This window comes from Neopsephotus bourkii, unplaced genomic scaffold (assembly GCF_033783945.1).
Source record: "Neopsephotus bourkii isolate Nb327-2 ecotype Australia unplaced genomic scaffold, CSIRO-AGI_Nbou_v1 NB_1189, whole genome shotgun sequence".
NCBI lineage: Eukaryota > Metazoa > Chordata > Aves > Psittaciformes > Psittacidae > Neopsephotus > Neopsephotus bourkii.
The window spans coordinates 4,704,623-4,714,440 of NW_026901674.1; positions in this window are offsets into that span (position 1 = coordinate 4,704,623).

Sequence of the window (9,818 nt, forward strand, 5' to 3'; positions counted from 1 at the left end):
TAATGGCATATTACTGCCTGTGAAGGAATTGCACTTAGGTTTTCCAGTATTGCTCTGTTGCTAGACTTAGTATCACATTACAGGAAGCCTGACTGGACAAACCTTGGCAAGATCTAATAGTCTCATGTTCTTTGCTGTTCTGTTTTACAAGCCGATGTGCAGATGCTGATCTGTTGCAGAGAAAGTATGGGCTGGCTTTGCATCTTTTGCTATTCAGAAAGAACCAAGTTTTAGAGCCCCATGTCCCAGAAGACCTGTGAGGATGAAGCTTTAGACTGTATTTTGTCTCTTATAGACAAGACTATCTCCAGAAGCAGCTGTACAAAGGATAATGTATTCTTATTGTGCTGGTTAGTCAGCAAGGCTTTTAATGCCACAGGAAACCTGAGGGATGCAGCTATGAGTTTCCACGTGGTTAACTCCTGAAGCCCATAACTAATGTCATAGAATAATATATTCCACACTTAGTTTTAAATGCCAAAACAACCAGCCCAACAAAAAAACCTTAAAAATTACAAACCCTGGTAGGTTTTCTCCTTTCTTACTACATGAAAATTTATTTTCTTTGTTTATAACCATCATCTACGTGCTTTTTCATCCATTTGGTTGTGTTAGCCTCCAGTCCCTGTTTAGCAATAGCCTGTATGGATCTAAGTGTCCAGCAGAATCTAGCAAGTTACTATTTGGCATCTTTATTGCATTTACAAATAACAGGTCACATTTTTCAAGTTCTCCACCTGTTACTTCATCATAGCACACAGGAACATACACACTGTGTGCCAGACCAATACAGGGCTTAATTTCCTCAGATGAGCTGACCACAAACAGGCTCCAGCTAAAGTAGAATGAACCAAAGCAATAGCAGAAAAGTCGCTGGAAGTTTTGTTCGCAGAAAGACGGTAAGGAAAAAGAAATGCATGAGATTTCTTGAGCATGAAATCTTCAGATGCTAAGGATCAGATGTTGCAAATTCTCGCTATCCTTCACAAATGCTGGACTAAAGAAGCGCTAAGTACATCTGTGGTATTGCTGAAAGTATTAACAGTTGGGTCCCATGTGTAAGCAGTGGTCTATGGAAAGGAGATGTGTTTGCATAAAGATAAGCCTTCCCCGGAAAAGCTGTGACCCTGAGCTCTTAATGGTTACCAAGACTCATTTTTATGCTATTTACTAAACCCCAGTTCTTCTAAATGCTTCTCTATTAGAAAAGGATTATTTGTATTGTCGGTAAGTAGGATAATAAGGAAGTGTGAAAGATGAGTCACCAAGCCACAGGGAAAGAAAAAGTACCATGAGCAACCACAGCACCCTCTCCCTTGCCTTGTGGTCCTTCGATAGAGCAGAATGCAGTTTCCTGCAGCTGTGGCCTCCAACAGGAGTTATATTCAGTTCACTGGTGTGGATGAACATTAGGATACTAATTCCAGCTGACCAAGATGTGCCTACATGTCCAAGTTATCTAAACAGCTTGCAATTTTAGTAAGTACATTTATCTTGATCTCATAGGTGTGACTTTAAGGCTTAAAGAGCTAAGTCGCATCTTCTCATAGGCTTCGGGTGACAGCATACCTTCTGAAGATATGGAGCTACTCAGCTATTGTCTGTGTTGAGAGTTAGGTCAGGAATCCTGGCATTGCTGCTTACAAGGCTGTCCTCTCCATGTTTGGTATCCAAATCATTACAATACCCTTCTTGAACAGCAAGATGGGGCAGATTCAAAGCAAAACCACCCTGGAAGGTGGGCAAAGCTGAGGCCAGACACAGAATAACACAGAAGCAAAATGCTGGGCCAGAATGACAAGTAGGGAGGGAAAACAGGGTTGCACTGCTGAATTCTGACTGAAACCTGTTTCTGTACAGAACACTGGTGCCAAAAAAGCAAACCAGCAACAAAATGAATGCAAAATACAAGCCAACCACAGCCTAGGATACTACTGCTAACACTACTAAAAGTTAGAAGTGGAAGAAGTAGAAGGGAAAAGTCAATGGTGTGTAGTAGAGCAGCAATATCTTGTTTTAAAATCTTCATTGCATCTGTGACCTCCTCTTTCACCTAAATTTGAACCTTGTGCTTGCTTTTAACGGCACCCGTCTTGTGTCAAGTGAACAGTCTCCCCATCCAATAAATGATGCTAAAGAGAAAGCTACTGTGGTAAAAGCCATACTGATGAGATTACCTGTGTGAAGAAAATAAGTATTTTCACTGTTCTGATAGGGTTTCACAAATAACTTGGCATATACTTTGAAAACGTCCTTGGCGGTGCCCTTTTAACCAACGAGAAAGCAGGCATGCTCACGTTACAGCATCAGATATGCTGAGCAACTGGTGCGGAGGAAGTATTAATGCCCACAGATCTCCTGTGTAAAATCAAATGCAGACAATTACCTTGGTTATGAACCACACTGGTGTAACAGGCTTCAGCTAGCAGCCTGTCCAGCTGCTCTTTGGCACGGATCCTGAACAGACCTTGCCATTAGTCCTTAATCTCCAGATCCTTTCCTCTTTCCCCTGCCGCTTGGCTAGTAGCTGTACTGATTACATTAAGCATTCACATAGATGCTTATGGTTGCCCTATTCCTAGAGATAGGGGCAACTTGGCCAAATTGCCATAGGCAGTCTCTCTCCCAGGCTTTCCCAGTAAACCAGCACAGAATATAAGTGAAAGGGAGATATAGTCTCGAAGAAGAACTTCACAATCACCCTCCTTACATTCTTAATTAAAGCAATTACAGAGCTATAATTAGCTGAAGAAATCTGTGCTCCCTTCCTAATAGAAGAGAGAGGAACCCCCAAATATACTACACACCCCATGCAATTCTGTTGTTCAAATGCATCTCTTTGTGTATCTCTGTCAAAGACCTTTGCTCACCCTTGAAGAGATTTAACATGGGACAGAGCTCACTACTTTCACCTTATCCATGCCTGTTCTTGACAAGGCCTGTTGTCAAAACCCCACTCATTTTTGTCCTCACATCCTTCTTACCACGTAATGTATACATTTACCTGTGATTCCTTTCCCCTGCCTTTGACATCCTTTCTGCCTGAACTGCTCCAGAGATGGAGCAGAGGCGTGTGTATATTAATAGAGTGGGTAACACATGAGTACACTCTCATGCTCTGTGGCTCACGCTCTGAAAACGGATCATTTCTGCATGGTACAAACAGTATTGCCAGACTATGCTTTAAGAATTTAAGGTAATGAAACAAAGATTAGAACCTCAGAAGTCTATTAACAAACCTATGAGGGTTGGTTTATTATTCAGTATGTGCATTTATATATTATTAATGAAATTCAAGACTGGCAGTATATACCTCTATTCCTCCTGTACCACTCCTGTGTATGGCAGTGTATAAATTATTCCTATTATTGGCCCTTGCTGGTTGTCTCTTAAGAAGTTAACAGTGAAAAGAGCGAGCTTTCTGTTCCTTCCAGGAATGAAACCCCACTACCACACTGAGCACTAGGCTGAGCTTAGCCCACTTTCTACCTGTTTCACCTGCCTGAGATCTGCATTTCCCCCTGCAAACTGCTTTAGGGGTGAGAAGCAACAGGACTACCCTGAGATAACGCAGGAAAATGCTGGGTACAAGGAGGTTTGTGAACCCACACCAGCCTTAACTCAGTCTTTATACTTGCATCAGCAGGGGATGAAGCTCAGCAGAAACAGGTCTGAAGGAGGGGTATGCAAGAAAGAAACACGTGCTCCTTCATTTCGCAGAAAAACATTATTCTCCTTCCTGCTCCTCCTCCAGAAGCACCATTTCTGATCCACGAGATAAACACAAATGTTTTCTGTTCTTCCCCTTTTAACCAAGCTCTGCTCCTGCAGCGGCTCCTCTGCTGCAGTGCCTGTGGCAGTGTTCATGGGAGCTCAGGGAGATGCCTTCCAGCTTCCTCTTCCCCCTCACCACCTTACCTGCTAACTCTGCCTCCTGCAGCCCCAGTCATGCATGATGTGCATCCCCAGCCTCTTCTTTTCCATCCTCTTCCCATTGCTTCAGTGCTACCAGTCTGCGGGATCTTCAGGCACAACTTTCTCATTAAATCCTTTTTACTCCCATATCCCTTCCTCCTCCTTGCAGGTTTATTTTCCAGACCAGCTGCTTGTTGATAAAGAATTATGCAATATTTAGTGGGTATTTACTGACTGCAAAGGAAAGCAAGCCTGCAGTGATCTGCAGGAAGACAAGGCAGGGATCACTGTTTCAAGCCTTGACAAAGGAGTTTTGTTGACTAGCTCACAGCAGCGTCTGCAGTGGAAACAGTTAATAGTTGCACTTAAAAAAACATGAACGTGAGACTGAGGTAGAACATTTAAAAATAACTGTTCTTAATGTTGCTACGGAGACCTTTATTATAGCCATTGTACGTGTCGTGCATTGATTATATTCCACGTAGGTAGTATTTCCCTCTCAGACTGTAGATGCTGACAATACTCCCACTTGCAGGAGATGGTACGTAGGAGCATACAGGTTGTGGAACTAAACAACAGCTCAGAGGAGGTTTACTCTTAAAAGTTTGTAGATGTGCAGTTTTAGTACTCCATGAAGAGTTTTCACCTTTGCGGGTACCCCTTGCTGAGGACATTCTGCCTTTCCTAAAGCAGAAGTGCTTAGGATCATTACAATCGGGGTGATAAACTCAGCAATACTATTAAAAAAGTAAGGGCTATCATTCCTGTGGCTGGCAGTGCATGCATCTGGAGCTCCTTCAGTTAAATCCAAGTGGTTTCAACACACAGCATTCAAACAAGACATGTATTAACTGCATTAAAGGTTTTATTTGTCTTTAAGCCTAGCTGATTAGGTCACAGTACTGAGGGCAGAATATGTATTGCTGGTGCTCATGTAGTTACATGGGCTGCTTTCTTAAAATGCTTTTGAGAAAATTCTGATCAAAAGTGGTCAAGTCAAAATCTTGGCAAAAAATCCCCTCCAAGTTTTCATTACCATATTCCAAACCTTACCCATTCCAATGAAAATAACAGTATTGGGAAACACAGCCTTCATAGAACTTCAGTTTTGCTTTTTATATGACAGTTTTCATCTTCCTGGCTTTATTTGATTTAATATTGATTCGGATTAAATAACCTTGCATAGTTATTTAGCAGAAATTATTCAGGAAGCCAAGCTTCTTTAGGGCTTATTGCAGAGAAGTTTTACATTTCATATTGAAAATATTTACTTCAGTTTTTCCATTTGTTAGATGGAGAGTTCAATAAGTAAATTCAAATAGAAGTGCACAGGCTGCAGTTCAGGAGGCTGCGGTTTTAGAGACACACTCTGAAAATGATTGAAATTAAGTGAAGAGTTGTAGGCTGGCAGTGGGAGGAATTCCTGATCTGCTGTGATACTGAGGACAACAGACAAATTCCTTGCTTCCTTCTAGTCTGCAGACTAGAATTTCACCTTCTCGGTCAGTTCTGTATCCTCAGCATCACTGAGGACCTGGGAAAAAAAGATGGAAATTGAACAGAAACAGATCTGTATAAACATCCCTGAGTCTGGCTTAATGAAGCTACAGGAGTAGTTTGTTCAAAAATGGGGAAATTAATTGTCCAGTTAAGGGGGACTTCAATTTTCCTCCCTGTCAGTAGTTTGGAAGCAGACATGGAGAACATGGCTTTAAATCACTGCTTTCTGCCAGAGGTTTGTATTGATTTTTGCTGATAATCCAAACATTAGAACTAACATTTTTATCTTTTTAAACTAGAATATTTTTCCTAATTATTTTTCTTTAACTATTTTTTATACTTTCCTTATACAGGCAGTTCACTTTACCCATTTCCCTGCAGTGTTTTATGGACAAACAAGGCAAAAAGTGTGAAAAACTTATGGCCCAGACTCACTGTCAAAGGATAAGGTCACATCTCTCTGTTACTACAGAGGTAATAACAGTTTTCCAACTTGCAAAACGTTTGTGAAACTGTAAGCTGCTTCTGTCCTTTCAAATGTCACTTTCTGAGTGTGAAACATGAGGTCGTGTTTCTGGGTGAACTTAAATCTGGCTGGTGTTTGCCTTGCTCTGAACAGAAGCAGCACAGAAGCAGCACAGACAGCATAGCATGAAACCAGACTATTAAATAAACTCTAACAGGAGAAAGACAGGAATTGTAATGTTATGCTTTCTCAGCTGAAACGTGTTACTAATGGTATTTACAGAGATTTCAGTAATATAGCTATTTGTCTTACACAGCTGAACAGAGTAACTTATGTTATAAATATGTGGCCCAGATTGATGTGTATTACATACACATACACATGTATATGTACTACAATATATAGCCTAGATATGTGCACAAATGATTATTATTTGTCATTGAACATGGTCTTTGGGCCATCTCCTAAAGAAAAGCTGCTTGACTGTGCAAAAATACGTTGTAAAGGGACTAAAAGTAGATGTGTAAAGACTAGCCATGGGAGTCTGCATGCATTTTTTATTCTCTGAATATAGAAGCATCAAGAACGGGAAAACTGTTGTGAAAACCTGCTAGAAAGTACAGAAATGAGAATATACTAGTAAGTGTTTCCATCTACCTTTCCTAAGCTTCCTGCCATTATAAAAGATCACACAATGAAAAGCCAATCTACTTTTCCATGCTCAAACGGACTTTGTACAAGGAATGGAGCTGAAATGGCCAGCTTCCAGCTTTGCAGTAGGAACTGAGGAAACTATTTCTTTACTTGGTGCTTGTCAGACTCATCTCTAGAATAGATATTTCACTCCCCTGAAGTTTATTTACATCAAGATGCCTGGTCTAGCTTTGGCTGCCTGGAGCATGTTCGAACTGTTAGGCTGGAAGGAAGAATGGCTGAATAAACAGGAGGGAAAATAAAAAGGTCTCTTCAGGCATTTGTGTTCTGCTCTGCAAACACGTTTACATATGCTTCGAAGGACAGCTTTTATGTACAGCCCCACACAGATGCCATAAGCACTGAGAAGCCCAAGTACACAGGCAGACCACACCTTCTCCTTAAAGCAAGTAGATGAGCTAACCAGTAACTCCCTTTCTCTCTTTTCAGTGGCTTTATACTGTGTATGAAACTCTGAGGCAATCAGAGAGGCAAAGGTGAATAATGAAACCCCAGAATCCTCATTTTCCAGAAAACTCTCATGGATCTGGGATACACTTCCTGAGATACTCGCTTTGGCTTGGAGAATTGGGGCAGCTTCCCTCAAATCCCCTACTGCCCCCTTATTTATTCTTTCCAGCGGAGCATCAGAATACACAGGAGCTGCAAGCAGCTATAGAAACCCAAGACTGCCACAGCATGTCACTGATCCCAGGACTGTAGCTGGTGAAATAGGATTACTGAGTATTTGCACAAGTAAGCACTCTCCTGAGACCATGACACGGATCTCAGGCTCAAACTGTTGATGCGCTAGGCATTTTTTTCCCCACTCCCCCCATGCAGCCCTTTTGGCCTCCCTTTCATGGCCACAGAAACTAATAAAGAGCTCTGCACTGAAATGGCTGCAGCATGGACATGTGTTCAGCCCTGACCTTACTGCAGGGGTGCTAACCTGCAGCAGAAGGAAAGAAGCCTCTCTCCATGGCCTGATTTGGCTGAGCTTATCAGGAGGCTAAAGAGACAGAGCAGACAATCCTCAGCCAACTGCTGCCAGAACCCAAGACAGAAACCCCAGCCCAGTAACCAGCTACCTGTGGAGTGGTGCAGGGAGTTACACTTTTAATGAAGGGCAAGTGAAGCACAAAGCCTCACAGGGACCCTCATCTGAAAAATTACGTTCAAACCTGAAATATGTGTTAACTCTTTAGCCATTGAATCCTTCTACAAACTCAAAATCGCTTTTTAATGCAGGTTCTTGAAGCCTCTCCATCAGCCAAAAGCTGCTTCAGACTAACACAGGAAATGAGCCAAGTATTAAAAAAAAATACTATGGGGTTGGGAAACATCTAAAACATATTGATCATAGTGTAATTATAACTGAAATGTATTAGGGAAAGTAGCCAAAACAAACTCCACTCTGAAAAAGATGATTTGGGAGCGTGCAAAAGGGCCTCAGGCAGGCCACCTGCAATTCTTATGAAGGATGGTGAATCTGCTTCTGAGTATGTAAGGAAAAGGTACTTGGGTGAACGCTAAATGACAACTGTGATGATAACTATTCTAAACATATCCCCTTCTAAGCTTAAGCAAGCCCACATTTACATTAATACCAGAAATCAGCGAAGCAAATGTGGGAAGAAGCAAAATACGTGTGACAACCCTCACTTGCGTCTGCGAATTAAAGAACAGTTTCTGCATTTAAGATGCAACAGCAGCAGGGAATAAAGGAAATCTTCAGTTTGCCTTGGATATTGGTGATATAAAAAACATGAATTTGTTATATTTACAGTTAAAATGTCTTTTTAAATTTTAATTTAAATCTTGGAAAAGCTTTCTGAGAGCTACAGTTCCTTAGTGGAGGATCTTATTTCACGATATGATAAAAGCCAAGGTCTGGGAGAGATAGTAACAGAATCCCTAATTTAGAGGCAGGATACTCTAAGCTTGAATATGAGCCTCTTGAAGTAAGCACCCAAAGCACCTTTACACCTAGAATGTTAAGCTCTTGATTAAACAAGCAGAACACACTTTTGATGCTAATTAAAGATGAGCTTCAGTCAAAATAAGGGATTTGTATTTGGGCCAAACTAAACCTTGGATGCAAACTCTCACTCTCTTTTTAACATGTTCTGATCCAAACTATTCAGGCCTTAAGCCATAAACACCAATCAACTCAAGTGCTTTACTTGTTCATGTAAGATTGCAAAGCTGTTCATAAACAATGAGTATTCCCGTTGTGAGACATGTTAGATCACCTAATTGAGGGTTGAAGTTAAAAACCTTTTTCAGAAGTGAATGTCAATTTGGAGTATCCACATCTCTGGGCAGCCAATGGAGTGGGGGGGCTTTAACCCTGCTGCACACAGTATTCACAATTACAAGATAAACTCTAGTTTCTCACTAGCCCTGAAAACTGAGGCTTAGGTGTCTCAGGCAGGATTCAGCCAAAGAGCAGTATTTAATATGCATTCCAATCTTGAAAACACGGGTCTAGATTCCTTTACTTGATTCATGCAGTGATTAATTTCTAGGGTAGGAATAAAACTTCCTAAAATTCTCAGTCACCGTCCTTAAAAACAAATAACTTTTTTTTTTTTTCATGGGGGGGGGGGGGGTCAGATTCCTCAGTGGGATGAATGGATGCATTCAAATCAATGGATCCAACTATTTGTTCCAGCTGACAATCTGCTGGTGGTTCGCTATGGCACTAATACAGCCTAGAGTAAGACTGAGCCACCCAAACTGTATAGCTTTCCCCCCAATTCTGAGTGAAGGAACTTAGCTTACAACAGTAAAATTTACTGCAGGGATTTGGCAATACTGAGCCACAAGAGATGGGCTTTTGTGTGAGAAATAGCCTCAGAGGAGTCCTGACAGATGAGCTCCTCCAGACGAATTAGAGGAATCTTCCCAAGGACCAACTGGAGGTGGGGTGAGCCCTTTGCCAGCGCTGGGAGCACACTCACAGTGCAACCTGTCCCTCCAAAGGCAGGATTAAACAAAAAAGAGTTTAGATAGCATGAAGGGAAATCACACATGATCTAAAACCTCAGTGTTTTTAAAGAGCTTCACTCCAGTAAAATGCAAGATCACCTGATAATGATGCGGTGCTTGACAGAGTTCAGAACTAGAACTGAGTCCAGGTTGCTGCATGTCTTTATTTCCTAAAGTATCTGCAGAACTGGACCAGCCAAGCTGCTCTCCATGCAGTGTATCCTGTCTGAAATTGTAGATGCCTGAGGAC